The following is a 21534-nucleotide window of genomic DNA, read 5'->3' as shown; positions in this document are numbered from 1 at the left end:
TTTAGAGTACATAGATATGTGGAGCTCTAGGTTTCCATAACTAACTGAGTTGAGCACAGAGGTCTACAAACTCAGGTTAATGATTTATTGATGCAAATTGCTTCTCAAGTTGCTGCTTAAATAGATTACTAAGAGTCACCCTAAAGCAACTTATTGGTTTGATGTTCTGTTTTATATTCCGAGAGCATCAGAGCTAGTTGATACAATTGCCTATTTGCAAATGTTAATTAAATTCTATTCAGCAGAAAAATCGTACAATATTTTGCACCAGAAACATATTTGATGATAAAGGGACCACTGGAGGTCATCACCAAAAATGTAAGATTTTTGAATGTGGAATGAGGAGCAGAGCTTGTGCTCCTCCTGGCTCCAGTACAGTACTAAGCACAATGTCTTCCCCCCACTCTGTCCCCACCTGTTCATGCCTTTCCTTTACTTCAGCATCCCCAACCTTCCTGATTGTTTCCCCCTCTCCTGATTGGCCTCTTCCTCCACTGATCACCCCCTTCCTCTCCTAATTGCTTTCCCCCTTCCCTGCTCACTTGACCCTGCATCTCCCAGGAACCACCTAATGGCTGCTGTCTGCGACACTGTGGCCCAAAATTGAAATCCTCTTTGCTGTTTGTAGCTCGCTAGTTCATGTAAATAAGGCCAGAGGCCCAATATCGGGTGGGCTCCAACTTCCCCATTCTATTGCAGGGATCATTCAATTTCTAGGCCATGGCTTCCATCAAAGATCGATGCATGATTGTGGTGCCCTTGTCAGGATCAGGCACATTTATAAATTCAGAATGCAGTAATACCAACCCCACCAACTCATAAATAGTAAGACAAACTCCTAAAAGTCAAGAGATTTGGCATAAAAATCATGAGTTTCTATTTTTTTCAAATATAATCCGATATAGATTGACAGTTAGTTTATAAAGCTCCTTAATGCTTACTTAATCTCGAACAGGTGGGAGCTCTTTACAAAAACTATATTACGGCATCTGAAAATGCTTTACAAAAATATTTTTTAAAATCCCACCTGTTATCCCCACACTTGTTCAAGAACAATCCATCCTTCCAACATAGTCACCACTGGCTGAAACACCTGCCTCCTTATCGGATGAAACTGAACCCAACTTAATGCAATAGTACATTAAAAATATATTTATCCACAATGGACCAACTATGATTTCCTGCAACTTTAACTATTCAAAATATGATTGTGGCAGCTAAACATGCATCTGAAAAAGAACTGACAGGTACAGACCCTCTGGTTCATCTAGCCTATTTCACACAATTGCAATACCTTATATATTACTATATATACACTTCCCACCCTTAAAATGTAAATATTTCAATTATCAGTTTCAAGGATTAGTTTCAATCATTATTTTCATTTGCAATATCTTGAAATACTTTAATAAATGGATATGGTCATGTAGAATAATAAACACTTAGTGAACAGTCCAGTTGTACTGTTCCTTTCGTACTAATAAACAACAATTTGCTATTCTACATTCTTACTTATGCAGGGACATACATGCTTTACATTGAACAGTGCAAAACAGTGGATGCTAAGCAGGAGGGGGATGTTTAAAAATAGAGTAGTTTGGGAATTGAAAGGCAGAGGAGAAGAGAAGTGTTTTAGGGAGCTTTTTTAAAGCAGAGAGGGTGGAGAGAACTGAATAGAAAGGGCAGGACTGCAATGGCTAAATGATCAATCGTGATGAAGTGAAAAACTCTAAGAAGCATGGTGTTAGAAGAGTAGAGGGAGCAGGAAATCATTTGAAATCTAGGTCAAAAATGTAAGTCAACTCCCTCGGGTTTCCGTGGTGCCTGAGCCGAGAGAGAGAGACAGAGAGAAAGAGAGAGAGAAAGGTGGCGCTAGAACTCTGGGCCACCCCTGTTCACCATCTTCAGCAAACTCTGGCCTATTGAGCTGAGCCCTGGCCCCATGGCTCACCATCTCTAACCTTTCCCTCGCAAGATACTTACCTTCTTTAAAAAATAAACAGCGCCAGTTTCAGGGCCTTACAGAGCTGTTCTCTGTTACCAAGTCATTGATTAGCGGACAAAGAGTGAGCTACTTAGTCCGAACCAGTAACCTGATCACGAGTGTGGCTGGATTTGGCTGAGAAATCACGTCTCATGGTCACATCATGAGAGTTGGCATTTCTTAAGTGTACAGTTCAGTTTTTGTCCTAGCAATGCACACATAGTTTGGATGTATATCACACCCAATTGTTCCCCCAGTTTGAAATTATTAGTCTAAATAGGTGGTGTATGCTTTAAAATTACTTTTTGTCAATGAAAAATGGTGAAATTGGATGGAAAAAATTGAAAGTTGCAAATAAAATTTAAAAATGCCATGCCTGATTGAGGTTAGTATCAAAGTTATTTAGCCTCAGCTTCTATGCTGAGCATCAGCTGCTTCACATATGACAGCATACACTCTCCTCTATCCTCAGGTGGCAGTGAGTAACTAGGCCACTTGTATTTTGACACATTGACTATGTTAAGACCAAGATGAATTATGTTTTTATTAATGTTAGGAAATTGGAAAAAAAGTACCTTGCCCAGTCCCATAATTAAGCCTCTCACTGTGTGTTGACAGAAATTGTTAGTGTGGTATATCTACAATGTAGTTGATAATATGTCGTCAAGCTATCACTTCCGGGAAGACTAAAATTTACATTATAAATCAGAAGACAGTGATTACTTATTAAAAGTGAACATTTTTTAATATGAGGGGGAAGCACTTTTGAAAGCTGAGCAACTTAATTTCCCTTTAGGACTATTATAACCAGATGCATATCAACCCATTGCTCCGGAGCAGTTTTCACCCCAGATTTTAGAAGTTAAAGGGCAGTATGCTAATAGTACTTAATTGCAAAGTGCATTTCTTTTTTGTTTTAAAAAAATGCACCCAAAAAAGCATTGGCCGGAATTTTATGGTGGGAAGACGGGAGCCGGCCTCCAACGTAAAAGCCGGTGGCGAACCCACTTCCGCCTTGCCTGGGGATCCATTCCGTATTTTACAGGTCCTCAGGCTTTAATTGTGCCAAGGCGGGACTTCCACCTGCTTGAGGTAGGAAGTCCCGCCTCATTGAGCTGCTGGCCAATCAGGGGTCCGGCAACTCTTAGTCCCAGCACCCCACAGGGAGTGGTGGCCACTGCTGGGACTGCAGCCCAGCCTAAGATAGAAGAAGACGTGGAGCCGTGAGGAAATGTAAGTTTTGGTTGCATAGCCAGGGGTAATCGGTTGGCCCTGGCGAGGCAAGAGTGGTCAGTTGGGGGTAAGGGGGGGGCATGCTGGATACTAGGGGTGGTTGGGGTAGTGGGGGCAGCCCTCCATTGGGAATCCTGTGCCCGATGACCAGGCCTCCCCCCCACCCCCACCCCCACCCCGGGACGATCGGCAGCTGTCTAGTTTTCCCAGGCGGCATTTCCCAGCTCCAGAACGCCCACTTGCCAGGCGTAAAATCCACGAGGAGGTGGATGAAGGCCCTTAAGTGGCCACATATGGGCCTTGATTGGCGTGGGGCGGGCAGGTCATTTTTCGCTCCCCCCTGCCCTACATAAAGGGTGGCGGAGGCGGGAGCAGGTCGGGAAAGCCTCCAGGAGCTTTCCGTTCCATTTTATGCCCCCCCCCCCACCCCGCCACCATCCCACTCATTGGAATAGCATAAAATTCTGCCCATTGTTACAAATTCAAGTTTTGTTTTAAGTCATAATTCATATTTTCTTGCATGAAGTACTCTTAATTACAAAAGATATGATCAGTGATTCCGTGTAATTGGATTCCATATGCATACTAGCAAACAAAGGGTGCGGCCTGTTGTTCAAAACCCTGTCAAACCTCCAAATCAGACATAATGTCCCACTTCCTGCAGCTTCCAGGCTTTCTCTGCAGTGCAATTCTTACATTTTTGTCTTTAATTGTATATTAATTGTTTTTAATTGTTTGCAGGTGATGGGCAGAAACTGGGGATTCACTTGTTCCCCAATATATAGGAACAGACTGAAACTGTGGTTTTTGGGTTAGGAGGTAGATGCTTGAAATATGTATCTCTGTAAATAAACACTTATAAAAATGTGTAAAGGTTGGCTCCACTTCTATCCTTCACTACCCGGCTTTCTAGAATATAACACATACTGACTGGGACCTGACCAGAGATCAAGGAAATTGTCCAACATTTCCTTTAATCTTAAGCAAGAAAACCATTCGCACCAGCTGACTAAGCACTACCTCTTTCAGCAGCTATGACAAAATAGAGGATGAATCTGTATAACAATACATGTATGGAAGGAACTGTGTACAGCAGGGAGCTTTGCATTCCAGTGACTACAGTCTGATAGAGAAAGAAAGTATAAGATGGAAAAACCATCTATATTGGAAATATTCCATTGCATACTATACTTCTCCTTTAATTACTTGCCTCTTTTGGCTTTAGTAATTTTGAGACAATATAATTCACCATATTTGACACAGCATAAACTATTGCACAACCACAATATGAGGCTAAAAACACTTTAACACTTATCTAAAAAATAAAAATGGTATATGTGACATTTAACATCATATCAAGGGGGAAACTGAACCTGTTTTTGTGTACTGCATATTGTTGTCTTCGAGATAGCCAGTTGGTGAAGGATGGTACTAGAGCTAACCTTTACTCAGTCTTACATTTATTTACAGAGTTAAACATTACAAGCATATACCTCCTAACTCAACCACATCACAGTTTCGATAAGTCTCTCTTTGTGTGCTCAAGTGAAACCACAGTTAATGCCCAGCATCTGCATACAATTAAACCACAATTAATATACAATTAATACATATGGTATAAAAACAATAATGAAAAAGTTTTTGTGAACCCCGTTTATGATTCAACTGATTTTCTTATAGTTCAAATGATAAAAGCTGCAAATCCTTGAATTTAATACATACTTCCTATATCATAGCACACATACTGAATGTTAAATTATAACAGCATCTCAGGATAGCATTGTAAATTGTTTCTTATCTATTTCCTTTCATTCTAGATTATGCCATCAATCTTGGCTGTCTTCCTTTTTTGCGCTGATTGACATCTCATTATGACTTTTACGATCCCCAAAATATCATGATACCTGTTGGAATCTGCAAAATCTTTGCCTGCTTTTGTCTTTGCAGACTCAGGAACAATTTTCAAATAGTGGGGTTTTCAGCAAAATACTACAGGCAACATTTCACTTTTATACCTTTGCTTCCCTTCCATCTCTCCCCCTCCTTCTGCTGACTCATCTGACGGCTAAAGATACTACACTTAATATTTGTGTTTAGAAAATATTTATCTAAAAAATTAAAAATAATGTATTCTAGATCTGCATGACTGAGTAATACACTGAACTGTTGTCAATGGAGCACTGAGACATCATTCCACATTTAGGTTAACTTTTTTTTATTCATTCATGGGAAGTGAGCGGCGCTGGCAAGGTCAGCATTTATTGCCCAACCCTAATTGCCTTTGAAAAGGTTTTGATGAGCTGCCTTCTTGAGCTGCTACAGTACATGAGTTGTAGGAACACCTCGCACTGCTGTTACAGAGCGAGTTCCAGAATTTTGACCCAGCGACAGTGAAGCAACTGTGATATACTTCCAAGTCAGGATGGTGTGTGACTTGGAGGTGAACGTGCAGTTGGTGTTGCCATGTGCCTGCTGCCCTTGTTCTTCTACGAAGTAGAGGTAGTGGGTTTGGAAGGCGCCTTGGTGGCTTGTTGCAGTGCATCTTGTAGATGGTACACACTGTGCGCTGGTGGTGGAGGGAGTGAATGTTTCAGGTGGTGGATGGGGATTTGATCAAGCAGACTGTTTTGTCCTGGATGATGTCGAGCTTCTTGAGTACCTTAGGAGCTGCACTTGTCCAGGCAAGTTTTTTTTTATTCCTTCATGTGATGTGGGCATCACTGGCTAGGCCAGCATTTATTGCCCATCCCTAATTGCCCTTGGGATGGTGGTTGTGAGCTGCCTTCTCGAACTACTGCAGTCCTTGGGATGTAGGTACACCAACAGTGCTGCTAGGAAGAGAGTTCCAGGATTTTGACCCAGCGACCGTGAAGAAATGGCGATATAGTTCCAAGTCAGGATTGTGTGTGGCTTGGAGGGGAACCTGCACGTGGTGGTGTTCCCATGCATCTGCTGTCCTTGTCCTTCTAGCTGGTAGAGATCGCAGGTTTGGTAGGTGCTGTCTAAGGAGGCTTGGTGAGTTGCTGCAGTGCATCTTGTAGATGGTACACACTGCTGCCACTGTGCGTCGGTGGTGGAGGGAGTGAATGTTTGTAAATGGGGTGCCAATCAAGCGGGCTGCTTTGTCCTGGATGGTGTCGAACTTTTTGAGTGTTATTGGAGCTGCACCCATCCAGGCAAGTGGAGAGTATTCCATCACACTCCTGTCTTGTGCCTTGTAGAAGGTGGACAGGCTTTTGTGAGTCAGGAGATGGGTTACGCACCGCAGAATTCGCAGCCTTCGATTTGCTCTTGTAGCCACAGTACTTATATGGCTGGTCCAGTTCAGTTTCTGGTCAATGCTAACCCCCAGGATGTTGATAGTGGGGGACTCAGTGATGGTAATACCATTGAATGTCAAGGGGAGATGTTTGGATTCTCTCTTGTTGGAGATGGACAGTGCCTGGCACTTCTGTGGCACAAATATTTCTTGCCACTTATAGCCCAAGACTCAATGTTGTCCAGGTCTTGTTGTATGCATGCATGGACTGCTTCATTATCTGAGGAGATGCAAATGGCACTGAACATCGTGCATTCATCAGCAAGAATCTCTACTTCTGTCCCTATGATGTAGGGTTGGTTATTGATGAAGCAGCTGTAGATGGTTGGGCCTAGGACACTGCCCTGAGGAACTCCTGCGGCAATGTCCTGGGGTTCAGATGATTGACCTCCAATAACCATAATCATCTTCTTTTGTGCTAGGTATGACTCCAACCAGTGTGGAATTTTCCTCTTGATTCCCATTGACTTCAATGTTGCTGGGGCTCCTTGATGACTTAGTCAAATGATGCCTTGATGTCAAGGGCAGTCACTCTCACCTCACCTCTGGTGTTCAGTTTTTTTGTCTATGTTTGAACCAAGGCTGTAATGAGGACAAGAGCTGAGTGGCCCTGGTGGAACCCAAACTGAGCATCAGTGAGCAGGTTATTGCTGAGTAAGTGCCGCTTGATAGCACTGTTGATGACATCTTCCATCACTTTGCTGATGATTGAGAGTAGACTGATGGCCAGGTTGGATATGTCCTGATTTTTGTGTACAGGATGTACCTGAGCAATGTTACACATTGTCAGTTAGAGCCAGTGTTGTAGCTGTATTGGAACAGCTTGGCTAGGGGCGTGGCCAGCTCTGGAGCACAAGAATTCAATACTATTGCCAGAATGTTGTCAGGGCCCATAGCCTTTGCAGTATCCAGTGCCTTCAGACATTCCTTGATTTTATGTGGAGTGAATCGAATTGGCTGAAAACTGACATCTGTAATGCTGGGAACTCAGGAGGAGGCCGAGATGGATTACCGGCACTTCTGGCTGAAGATGGATGCAAATGGCTTTTGCATTGGCATGTTGGGTACCCCGTGGGTATTTTTGTGGCGCCTCCTCCTCTGGTTAGTTGTTTAATTGTCCACCACCATACATGACTCGATGTGGCAGGACTGCAGAGCTTTGATCTAATCTGTTGGTTGTGGGATCACTTGGCTATGTCCAAAACATGCTGCTTCTGCTGTTTAGCTTGCATGCAGTCTTGTGTTCTAGTTTCACCAGGTTGACACCTCATTTTTAGATATGCCTGGTGCTGCTCCTGGCACATTCTCCTACATTCCTCATTGAACCAGGATTCATCCCCTGGCTTGATGGTAATGGTAGCGTAAGGAATATGCTGAACCATTAGATTACAGATTGTGGATGGATACAGTTCTGCTGCTGCTGATGGCTCACAGCACCTGAGCACATGCCACACAACACGATGGTGGGTATCCTGTGTGAAGACAGGACTTCGTCTCCTCAAGGACTGTGCGGAGGTCATGCCTGCCTGTCGTGAACAGATGCATCTGTGACAGATAGATTAGTGAGGACAAGGTCAAGTAATTTTTTCCCAGTTGTTGGTTCTCTCTTCACCCGCTGCAGTCCCAGTCCAACCAATATGTCTTTCAGGACTTGGCCAGCTTGGTCAGAAGTGGTGCTACCGAGCCACTCTTGGTAATGGACATTAAAGTTGCCCACCCAGAGTACATTCTGTGCCCTTGCTACTCTCATTGCTTTTTCCAAATTGTGTTCAACATGGAGGAGTACTGAATCATCAGATAAGGGAGGGCGTAGGTGGTAATCAGCAAGCAGTTTCCTGCTGATCTCTGCCAGGGCCACAAATGGCTTAAATGATTCCAGGGATGAGAAGCGGAAAACTGAGTTAGTATTCCTGCTTTAGATGGCTCTCCAGTGACACCTGCTAGAAAGTATGTGAACCGAAATATGGACATCAGGCGAAAACTTGATTGTGCTTGTTTCTGATGCTCTCCACCCCACATGCACAAAAATTCCTCTTCAGTAAGCTATCTGAACACGAACATAAATTGCAGACGCATGCCTCAGCTTGAGTCAGGACTTACATCAGAGGAGATGAGACAAGGACAGAAAATTGGGGAGGGGAAAAGCATCAAGTTGTATTTTGCATGGGAGGCAAACATTTGCGCATCATGATTTTTAATCTTGACAAAATTCCTGTCTTGATATCTTCAGCAATGCATGCATTACCTTCCATATTATTCAACATTTTTTAATCAATAGTATGCTCAACCTTTTAGTCTATTTTCCCATTAAAATTCACAGTTGCTATGGGTACTTTTCATGCAAGCACCCTTGAAATGTCAAATAATTTTTGCGTTTTTGATTTATCTGAGGTGTGATACAAGGAAGCAACATAGTGAGAAGTTGAGATATTGTCATAAATTGCAAGAGTAAAGTTCAGATGATTTATGAATTTTGTTTGACCGCAAAATGTGATTCAGCCCTAAAGCATCCATCTACATATCATTTGTTGTATACAAAAATCAGATGAGATCACTGGGTATACTTTTGCAGAAGATATTGAAGCTTTTGTGGTTCAGAACATAGCTTGTGTGATACCATAAGACTGTTAATGATTTATATTGGTATATTGTGTAGATTTCTAGACAAATAAAACATTTGAAGGGTCAGATGATATGACAGAGCAAAGCACCAGTAATTTAACACATCTCAACCAGAGAAATGTTATTGTCACAAAAGATCATTTGTTGCTATGATGCAGTAATAGTCAATAAGGCAGTCAGGTGCAACATATAGATCATTGGGTTTATTTGAAAGTTAAACAAAAAAAGGAACAACAAATCAACAGGTAAAAATACCAGCTCTGTCAAACTGTCATGCAGTTTGCGTCAGCTAGTTGGGGCCGATATCCATAGTGATTTGTACCACTGATCCCTGCTAGAATCAGAGAGGTGACCTTATTTAAATATGCATTGATGGGTCCAAGAGCACAACTCCCAAGCAACACAGGAATGAATTGTTGGGAAGGAGCAGTTTGTTGCTGTACTTGAGCTGCTCACTGTTCCATTACTTATACCTCTGGTTAGAAGGTATTTTATGTAGATATCTGCAACACCATGGAGCTCCCCATAAATCATCCCATAATGGTGGTGGGGGATTTAATAGCCTCTTACTGAAATGCTAATACCAATTGAAAGATTCAACACAGAAAGCTGAAATATTCTGGAAAAACTGCCATTCCACACAGACAACAGGATTAAGGTGGGCAAAAACAAAACTTAGCATTTATAAAGCACACTTAACATCCCAAGACATTTCAGTCAAGGATATGGAAAAATGGCCAAGCCAAATAAAAAGGGTGCAAACACTTTGCTGGGAGTGTACTACAGGCCTCCAAACAGTCAGGGAGAGATAGAGGAGCAGATATGTAGGCAAATCTCAGAGAGGTGTAAAAATAATAGGGTAATAATAGTAGGGGATTTCAACTTCCCCAATATCAACTGGGACAGTCTTAATGCAAAAGGCTTAAAGGGGGCGAAATTCTTAAAGTGCATCCAGGAGAGCTTTTTGAGCCAGTACGTAGAAAGTCTTAAAAGAGAAGGGGCAGTACTGGACCTAATCTTAGGGAATGAAGCCGGACAAGTGGTGGAAGTGTCAGTGGGGGAGCATTTCAGGAATAGTGACCGTAACTCTGTAAGATTTAAAGTAGTTATGGAAATGGACAAAGATGGACTGGGAATAAAGGTACTGAATTGGGGGAACGCCGATTTCAATATGATAAAACAATATGATAATTACAGGCCAGTGAGTCTAACATTAGTGGTAGGGAAACTATTGGAAAAAATTCTGAGGGACAGGACTAATCTTCACTTGGAGAGACAGGGATTAATCAAGGATAGTCAGCAAGGCTTTGTCAGGGGGAGATCATGTCAAACAAATTTGATTGAATTTTTTGAGGAGGTGACTAGATGTGTAAATGAGGGTAAAGCAGTTGATGCAGTCTACATAGACTTCAGTAAAGCTTTTGACAAGGTCCCATACGGGAGATTGGTCAAGAAGGTAAGAGCCCATGGGATCCAGGGCAATTTGGCAAATTGGATCCAAAATTGGCTTAGGGGCAGGAGGCAGAGGGTGATGGTCGAGGGTTGTTTTTGCGATTGGAAGCCTGTGACCAGAGATCGGTGCTGGGAACCTTGCTATTTGGAGTGTACGTTAATGATTTAGATGTGAATAGAGGAGTATGATCAGTAAGTTTGCTGATGACACAAAAATTGGTGGTGTCGTAAATAGTGAGGAGGAAAGCCTTGAATTACAGGACGATATAGATGGGCTGGCAAGATGGGTCGAGCAGTGGCAAATGGAATTTAATCCTGAGAAGTGTGATGAAGCATTTTGGGAGGACAAACAAGGCAAGGGAATATACAATGGATGGTCGGACCCTAGGAAGTACAGAGAATCAGAAGGACCTTGGTGTACTTGTCACTGAAGGCAGCAGCACAGGTAGATAAGATGGTTAGGAAGGCAAATGGGATACTTGCCTTTATTAGCCGAGGCATAGAATATAAGAGCAGGGAGGTTATGATGGAGCTGTATAAAAGGCTAGTTCAGCCGTAGCTGGAGTACTGTGTACAGTTCTGATCACCGCACGATCGGAAGGATGTGATTGAACTGGAGAGGGTGCAGAGGAAATTCACCAGGATGTTGCCTGGGCTGGAGCATTTCAGCTATGAAGAGAGACTGGATCGACTAGGGTTGTTTTCCTTAGAAGAGAGAAGGCTGAGGGGGGACATGATTGAGGTATACAAAATTATGAGGGGCATAGATAGGGTAGATAGGAAGAAACCTTTTCCCTTAGCGGTGGTGTCAATAACCAGGGGGCATAGATTTAAGGTAAGGGGCAGGAGGTTTAGAGTGTATTTGAGGAAAAACATTTTCACCCAGAGGGTGGTTGGAGTCTGGAACCCTCACAATATTTAAGAAGTATTTAGATGAAACACTATAGCATACAGAGCTACGGGCCAAATGCTGGAAAATGGGATTAGAATAGCTAGGTGCTTGATGGCCAGCACGGACACAATGGGCCAAAGGGCCTGTTTCTGTGCTGTATAATTCTATGACTACGACTGTAAGACGTATTGTGGCAGCAGGTTCTTGAAGGTACAACAGGTTGATATGGCATCTCCCGCAGTTTTTGTCAGAATCCTCAACTGCATTATTGCTTACCCAAATGATTCTTTTCCTTTTTCAAGGTTTCATACAAACCTGCCACATGTTCTGGTGGCTTGCAAGGAAGGCATCAGGAAAGTGATTTGTGTTGTCCCCTAGCCAAGCTGTTCCAGTACAGCTACAACACTGGCAACTACCTGGCAATGTGGAAAATTGCCCAGGTATGGCCTATACACAAAAAGCAGGGCAAGTCCAACCCGGCCAATTACAGTCCACTCTTAATCATCAGTAAAGTGATGGAAGGTGTCTTCGACAGTGCTATGAAGCAGCACTTGCTTAGCAATAACCTGCTCACTGATGCTCAGTTTAGGTTCTGTCAGGGCCGCTCAGCTCCTGACCTCATTACAGCCTTGGTTCAAACATGAACAGAAGAGCTGAACTTCAGAGGTGATGAGAGAGTGACTTCCCTTGACATTAAGGCAGCATTTGACCGAGTATGGCATCAAGGAGCCCTTGCAAAACTGGAGTCAATGGGAATCAGGGGGAAAGCTCTCCAATGGTTGGAATCGTACCTAGCGCAAAGGAAGATGTTTGTGGTTGTTGGAGGTCAATCAACTCAGCTCCAGGACATCACTGCAGGAGCTCCTCAGGGTAGTGTCCGAGGCCCAACCATCTTCAGCTGCTTCATCAATGACCTTCCTTCAAACATAAGGTCAGAAGTGGGGATATTTGCTGATGATTGCACAAAGTTCAGCACCATTCGCGGCTCCTCAGATACTGAAGCAGTCTGAGTACAAATGCAGCAAGACCTGGACAATATCCAGACTTGCATGGATAAGTAGCAAGTAACATTCGCACCACACATCTCCAACAAAAGAGAATCTAACCATCTCCCCTTGACATTCAAATGGCATTGCCATCGCTGAATCCCCCACTATCAACATCCTGGGGGTGACCATTGACCAGAAACTGAACTGGAGTAGCCATATAAATACCATGGCTACTAAAGCAGGTCAGAGGCTAGGAACCCTGTGGCGAGTAACTCACCTCCTGACTCCCCAAACCTGTCCACCATCTACATGGCACATGTCAGGAGTGTGATGGAATAGGTTCCACTTGTCTGGATGGGTGCAGCTCCAACAACACTCATGAAACTCAACACCATCCAGGATAAAGCAGCCCGCTTGATTGGCATCCCATGCACAAATATACACTCCCTCCACCACTGACACACGCTGGCAGCAGTGTGTACCATCTACAAGATACACTGCAGCAACGCACCAAGGCTCCTTTGACAGCACCTTCCAAACCCACGATCTCTACTACCTAGAAGGACAAGGGCAGCAGATGCATGGGAACACGACCATCTGCAGGTTCCCCTCCAAGCCACACACCATCCTGACTTGGAACTATATTGCCGTTTCTTCACTGTCGCTGGGTCAAAATCCTGGAACCCCCTTCCTAACAACACTGTAGGTGTACATACCCCACATGGACTGCAGTGGTTCAAGAAGGCAGCTCACCGTCCCCTTCTCAAGGGCAATTAGGGATGGGCAATAAATGCTGGCCTGGCCAGTGATGCCCACATCCCTTGAACGAATGAAAAAGCATCCTTCCATCCATGAAAGATGATGTTCACGCAGCAAACAATCCATTTAGGTGGGGTGTCTTTTCTTGGTGCACCTTTACTGATGGCTGTAAGGAAATGATATCAAAAGCCCAAAATATGCGATGGGTGCCTTATGCTACTCTGAAGCCTATCCTATAAATAGGCCGAAATTTAATGTTGGGTAGGAGGCCCCACCCACTAGCCAAAAGGTCGGGGGCAAGCCCGCCTCCGCTGGGACTGGAGAGCCACACCAGAATTTTTCGCTCCCCTGGCCCTTAGTTGGCCTTGGGCGGGACTTCCTCCTCCTTGAGACAAGAAGTCCTGCCTAATGGAGCTGCTGGCCAATCAGTGGGTCGGCAGCTCTTAGTCCCAGTCACCACAACACGAGGAAGGATGGACCCCGAACTACAGTAAGTTTTTGGGGCCTCACCGGGGACAGTCGGCCAGGCCCCTGCGAGGCAAGGGGGGCCGGTTGAGGGGGTGGTGGTGGAGGGATGGTATGCAGTGGGGGCAGTTGGAGCTTCAGCGGCGGCCCTCCGTGGGGCAGAGGGTGCTTGATCAGAAGGGCCCCCGCCCCACCCCAAGCCTGCAAGAAGGCTGCCAGGTTTTACCTGGCGGTGTTCTTGGGGCCTTTGTCGTGTGCCCGCTATGGGTAAACTACCAGCGGCAGCGGGAGGAAGCCCTTAAGTGGCAGTTAATTGGACACTTAAGGGCCTTGATTGGCCTGGGGCCAGCGGACCGTTTCTTTCTGCTGCTGCCCTGCATAAAATTGCAGTGGGGTGGGAGGGGATCGGGAATGGCCACCCCCCCCCCCCCCCACTACCTCCCATTCAATTTTACACCGCCCCACCCCCCACTAACCCACTTAGTGAGGAGTGGAAAAATTCTGACCATGGCAACAGTTGTGTTGTGATGGTTTGATTTGTGAAGCCCTTGGCAGCTATAATTGTGCTTGCTTTTCAATTGTAACTTGTCAATCAAGTTTGTACATGTGATTAAAATGAAAGGCTATATTAGGTTGTCTAATGGATTAGCATGGACTAGCAGTAAATGTGGGATATATTGAAATCATTTGTTTGTGACGTGCAATATTGCACCACCTTCCTGATATTCCTGGTTGGGTAATATTCCCTTGCCAAGTTATTTACAGTAGGCCATTTCCTCCTGAATCCATGCTCAGGTTTTGTACAGCAGTCAGACAACCTACCACCTTCTACCAGGTATAGTGTACTTGTGTCCTGCTGGGCCCTCTTCACACTCACCTCATGCAGTACCACAGCCACTTCATCAGCCAAACATCAGGTAGAGTCTGTGCCACTTCACAAGTTGCCCAATGCGTTTTACACTTTGGTGTTGGGCTACTTTTGGCCTAGTATTTATCTGCCTTCCTTCCAACAGCTGCCAAATATTTAAAGAACACTATTTCTAGTTTTTCGAAAGCATGGAAGATTTTTTTTTACCCCTCAGCAACACAGTTACTTCCCTTGCCTGTATCTCTGAAAGGCTGCCATGTCATGACCTATAATGCAGCCTCCTCCGTTATACACACCCAGCACATCATGCAGTAAGCAATGTATGTACATAAAACATATTTAAATTAGATGATCTTGTGCTGTGAGGTATTTTGGAATGTAGTTGCAACAAACATCCAATGCACAGCTCCCATGGCAACGCTGCACCAAGGACCATAATATAGGCCCATTATTGATATATTTTATATTGTTGAGAGACAGCCAATCCACAAACATCAGCCAATCTACATTGACATACAGCTAAAAAAAAAACTGTATATAATTGTGGAAGAGCTTGGTATGGTTTAGTTGTAAGTATCTTGAAACTACTGTCAGTGATGAATTTTTTTTTTATTTGTTCATTGGATGTGGGCGTCGCTTGCTAGGCTAGCATTTATCGCCCATCCCTAATTGCCATTAAGGAGGTGGTGGTGTTCAACATATTCATATGACCTTCCTCTGTCCTCTATTTTAAATTGGTTAACTACTCTGCTAAAATAACAGTGGGATATTGTGCAAATGTGTTAAGCATTTGCCTGTTGATATTGCTGATAGTAATTGCTAAGGTTTGGTGACTGTTAAAGCCGACCACTCCTGCACAGTTTACAGGGAGTCAGTCATGTACCACGTACAGTGGACCCTGAGGGTTGGAGTAGGATTTAAAGAATGTAATGGGTAGAGTCAGCAGGAGATCTGAAGTGTAATAAAACACACAGCTTGAGCTGGGTCTGTCGAACAATATTATTGTTTGATGTAACTGGGATCAGCGGTCCTTTTCCAATTGTACTGCGACAACAGCAACTGTTAAGCTTGTTTTTTTTTGTGGTTTCATGAATTTAAAAGTTTTTTATCCTTAAAATATTATATCTGCAATTATTAACATTTTCAACTGTGCAGCCTCAACTGATTCTTGCAATGGTCTCTCCACACATATTATGTCTTGTTTCAGATGAGTTTTTAAAATTCAATGTGCCCTGCTGTAAGGAAGATTAGCCTAAATAAAATGAAGAGAATAGCTGACCCCAGATAGGCCACACTATAACATTTTCCCTCTGAACCCTTTATTTTTCATGATCAATCTCATGATCTGTACCCATGATCTCAAAGCTATTGGTGCAGAAATAATACTTGCTCTGCAACCCCTCCCCCCACTAACCATTGCATGACAAGATCAAGCTAACACAAAGAACAAAGAACAAAGATAATTACAGCACAGGAACAGGCCCTTCGGCCCTCCAAGCCTGCGCTGATCCAGATCCTCTCTCTGTCTTCTACGCCAAATTTGCAGATGACACTAAAATAGGTGGGATAGTACGTTGCAATAAAAAAACAAGAAATTTACAAATGGATATGGATAAAGAAGCAGCAGCAACAACAACTGCTGCATTTGCATGTCCCAATCCAACATAATACAACCTTCAAATCAATATTAAAAATGATTAACTATCCCTATAAATTAACTAATTTATTTTGAGAACTTTTTTATATTCATTCAGGTAGGAGATGCCAGTGCTAAGGAACACAACACTCTACTTTCAATGGCTGGTGTCAGCATCAAACATTTCCAGCTGAAAAATATGGAACAGATACGATGTGGACTAAAACTTCTTGTATTCTTCCCTAGCTGGAGCCTCAAGTGTAATCTTAGAAAAACACCCTCTATGACATCAGTTTGATTATTTCATGCTTCTGAGTGTTACATTAAATTTTTATGCTGCACTGTGGACCAATTTGCGCTATGGGGCCCATAGTCAACAGGTTGATTTTGTCCAAACTCTTGAAATATTAAATCTTTACAATTAGTGGTAAAACAAATCTCCATTTCATCAGTTTGCACTGATTTCAACACAGGCCCCACAAATAATAAAAAGTCTACTAACACGATGGGCCAAGTGGCCTCTTCCTGTGCTGTAAACTTTTTATGATTTTATGATTCTAACTTAATGCCTGTTCCTCTGATTGTTGATTATGACACACAACAATGCAATAATCACAATGAAATAATGAACCTACACAGTATTGCTATAAAAACAAGAAATGCTGGAACCACTCAGCAGGTCTGGCAGCATCTGTGAAAAGAGAAGCAGAGTTAACGTTTCGGGTCAGTGACCCTTCTTCGGAACTATACATCTTAATCAATATTTTCACTATTAATTTAAGTCATGGGTTGTTCATATTGTTGCTTCCGAATTTGTGAAGGCTTCAATATTCAACCCTATTTAGCAACAGTACAGGAGCAGCATCACCAGGAGGACTGTGCCGATTCAAGAAAAAGGCCAATTCAGGATGGGTAGTGGACTTGCCAGTGTTACTCAAATCCTGAGCAAAAACAAAAGTAGCTGTGAGAAAAAATTATTCGAGGAGGGTGTAAGGAGGGAAATCCAGACCTTGGGGCCAAGGCAGCTGAATGCACAGCTACCAATGGTGAGGCACGAGGGGAGGAGGGGATAGGAGGTCAGAATCAGATGAACAAAGCGGCCGGGGATAAGGTGGGGGGGTGGGGGGGGGGGGCGGTGGGGTTGGTGGGGCATGGGTGGTGTAGTTCTGGTGTACTTAATCTAGAATTTAAGAAAAAATTTGTGGACATTTGAGGAAAGCAGCATTCCCAAATCCTGTTGAAAGTTACTTTTGAATCTGCTTCTACCACCCTATCAGGCAATGCATTCCAGAAAATAACAACTCGGTATGTAAAAACAATTCTCTTCATCTCCACTCTGGTTTTATTGCCAATTCCCTTCAATCTGTGATCTCTGGTTCCTGACTCTCCTGCTAATGGAAACAATTTACCCTTATTTAGTCCATCAAAATTCTTCATAAATTTGAACATCTCTATTAAATCACCTCTTAACCTTCTCTGCACTAAGGAGAACAATTCCAGCTTAAACTGGAGATGGGCTGGGAGTAGTGTCCCCAGGGATCAGTGCTGGGTCCACATTTGTTTTTGGTATATATAGATGACTTGGATTTAGGTGTAGGAAACTTTGAATTTGCTGATGAAACAAAAGTAAGACGCTTGACCTGCAGTGAGGAGAACTGCAAAAGACTTCGGTAAGTTAGGCAGGTTAGTGAATGAGCAGATTTAACAGACCTGATATTTGATGGGGCCGGAGTCAAACAGTGTGAAGTTTTAACAGAGTGCCTGCGGAGGTGGCTGTAGCCCAGGAGCAGGCAGGCTTTTTTACCCAAAGGGTGATGGGGGTCTGGAACTCAATGCCTGAAAGGATGGTAGAGGCAGAAAGCTTCATCACATTTTAAAAAACCACTTGGATATGCACTTGAAGTGCTGTAACCTTCAGGGCTTTGGACCTAGAGCTGGAAGGTGGAATTAAGCTGCATAGCTCTTTTTCAGCTGGCATGGACATAATAGGCCAAATGATCTCGTTCTGTGCCATACATTTTTTTATGTTTCTTGGCTTCTTGGGATACAGATTGCGATGGAAGTGGGGGAGGGGATCAGCATGGTTTGGAATACCTGGGGTGATCATGTGGGGTGGGGGGGAGCAGGCGAGGTCAGTGATATTTGCCAGGGGTTGAAGTAGGGTTAGTGATATCATGCTGCTGGGAGAATGTTGGTGACCCACCCTCCCTTAAAACTGGAAGTGGGCAGGTTGAGTGCAGATTTGAGATGTTTTACATTTCAACATCCCACCCATTTTTGGGAGTTAAAATGTGTCTAGGCTGAAATTTATGAGGCCTCCAGCATTGGGGGTTGTGGCAGCGGGGCTCAGAAAATTCTTCCGGGAGAGGCCCATCACGACCCCCGACGCCGAGAAGGCCCCACCGCATTTTACCAGCGGTGGCGTGGCCTTGGTGCGCGACCCCCCCCCTCACCGCCGCCGAGCAGTGGGGCCTTCATTTTAATATTATAATTATGTTAAAATCATTCAAATTAATATATCTTGTCCCGGTGGCTGTCCCATGCTGATGGTACGGCCATCGGCCACAGCTTTCGGGCCTTCAGAACTCCGTTCGGAGTTCCGAGCTGTGACACTGGTGGGAAGGGTGAATGAGGGAAATCTTCAGGTCAGCAGGGGTATGGGAGTGGGGAAAATCGCTCTGATTGGTTGTGGGGATGGTGGGAAAGGGTTGAGGGTCAAATGTTCTGAAAGTAGGGGGGTTAAAATTCGTCATTTAAAACATTGGTTTTTCCGGGGATATAGGTAATTGTATTTATTGAGAATTTATTGGAGGGATGGGAGAGGGGATGCAAGGTTTGAATATAATTTTATTTGTAATGTTAGTGCGGCGGGACCTTTAAACATTTAAATTTACCTGAAGGGCTTGAAGCCCTTTAAAATGGCGCCAGGGCCTGAGCAGTGCCGCCGGATGTCATTGTCGGGGATGGAGTGGCTCCCCCCCTCTACGTCATCGGGGCGGCCACTCCACACCCTCCATTTAAATTAGCCCCTGGGGGGGGGGGGGGCTCAGCGATGGTGCATCTGTGCCTGAAGACCACCGAGATCAGATTTGCAGCGCGCTCATAAATTTCAGCCCTTAAGTGTGAGGTAATACATTCTGGATGGAAAAAGCCAGCAGCAAACAGGAAAAGAATAGGTTGTGTGATTCGACTGAGCATATATGAAGCTAAAATATTTTCCCACCTCCTAATGGAGAGTTTTCACTCTTATTGAAAATATTAGGGGTTGTTTTTAGACTTTGTGCCTCTAGCATGGAGCACCACTGATTGAAAATGCAAATCAGAAATTATCTTTACAGGGTCATTCTGGACAGATGTAAATCCAAAATTCTTGTTGGATAAATACAAAAATGTCACTTTTTTCCAGTCTTCATTATTGATATGTATTTGGTGGATTAGTTTATATCTGCAAATTGGATTCATTAAAAATTATAATTATGATGTAGAATGTGCATATAAGTGGATATTATATCAAATTAGATGGTTGTCCTTCCTCTCTGTACTGTCTGGGAGCAATGTGGGTGGTGCACCACATACAAAAGCACACTCTCAGCCCAAGCTTCCTGTTGCACCTCATTAAAATAAAACAGGTGCACAAATGGGCATATTATTGGGTGTTTCAGGAGGAGAATATCAAGTCTCAACATTTTTCTGCCACATCAGTCCATGTGTAGGTGAGTAGAAAGACAGCTGAAACATTAAAGAATTCTAAACAAATGTTTGCTAATTCTTCATCACAATTATTTAGTTTGTTTGTTTGTGTCAACTATTTTTGTTCTCAAGAAGATTTCTGCTGCCATTATCAGAATGCTCATTTTCTATGTGCTTAATCTGCACTTTGCTTCAATACAACCTAAAACCCATGAAAAGAGATACTTCTTTTCTGTGATTTCCATTGTTCCCTCCCACATTAAAGGGTAGTCACAGTGGTGGGGAAATAGCAATTTACAGGATTTATGGTGAATTTTAAAGCAGTCAGGTGTTGATGAATCTTGGAGAGTCTTCAAAATATATTTTTAGCCAGACTGAAGCTCAGTGATGATAATTCCTGTGCTTGTAATTTCACTGCCAAATATTAGGATGAAATATTTAGAAACAAATAACAGCTTTGCATTGATCTGCAGCAGAAAATCTGCACTGAACATTTCCAATTTTTTTTTTCTGCCAAGTTAAAAACATCCTTAAGAAATAATATAACTTTGTATTCCCTTTTCAGTACTCTTTGTAGCGGTAATCTGAAACATAGCCTACCAATTAGTGCATTTGCAAATCAAGCATGTATGTTACAATTATGACAATACTGAAATGTGTGACAACCAGCAGTATGTTTGGTATTCATTTTAAGAAGCACACAATGAATTCTGTTCCAATTAAATTTTCATTGATTGCCACCAAAGTTGAATATCACACCGAATGTTTGTAATCTATCTCACAATCTTTTCAAAAATAATAACTTGTATTTATATAGCACCTTTAATATAGTAAAACATACCAATGCATTTCATCGGAGCCTAATCAAACAAAAATTGACACTGAGCTAAAGGAGGAGATATTAGGATGGGTGACTAAATGCTAGGTCAAAGAGGTAGGTTTTAAGGAGGAGAAGTAGATGGACAGGTGAAGGTTTAGGGAGGGAATTCCAAAGCCTAGGGCCTAGATGGCTGAAGCCACAGCCACCAATGAAGGACAAAGAGAGTAGGGGATGACCAAGAGGCCAGTATTGGAGAAGCTCTGAGTTCTCAGAGGCTTGTAGGATGGGAGAGGTTACAGATATTGCAGGGGGGTGTGCATTCAAGACAAGGATGAGAATTTTAAATTTGAAGACTGGGAGCCAATGTAGGCCAGAAAGCATTGGGTTGATGGATGAATGGGACTTGGTGCAGGTTAAGACATGGGCAGCACATCTTTGGTTGAGTTCAATTTTATGGAGGGTGGAAGATGGGAGGCCAGCCATGAGACCATTGGAGTAGTAAGCTCGAAGTAATAAAGGTATGAATAAGGGTTTGAGGCAGGAACAGAAATGGGTGATTTTACGGAGATGGAAATATAATGGAGAGGATATGGAGTCAGAAATTCAGCTCAGCATGATATAAAATGCACATGTTGCAAACAGTCTGGCTCAGTCTGAGGCAGTTGCCATGGAAGGAGATTGAACCAGTGAAAAGGGAACGGAGTTTGTTGCAGGGGGTGAAGTAAAAGTAAAAGTCTTCCAAACGTTCAATGGGTGGAAAACATGGCTCATTCCGAACTGGATATTGGACACATAGTCTGAATTC

This window comes from Heterodontus francisci, chromosome 7, assembly GCF_036365525.1.
Source record: "Heterodontus francisci isolate sHetFra1 chromosome 7, sHetFra1.hap1, whole genome shotgun sequence".
NCBI lineage: Eukaryota > Metazoa > Chordata > Chondrichthyes > Heterodontiformes > Heterodontidae > Heterodontus > Heterodontus francisci.
This window is presented reverse-complemented; position numbering follows the sequence as displayed.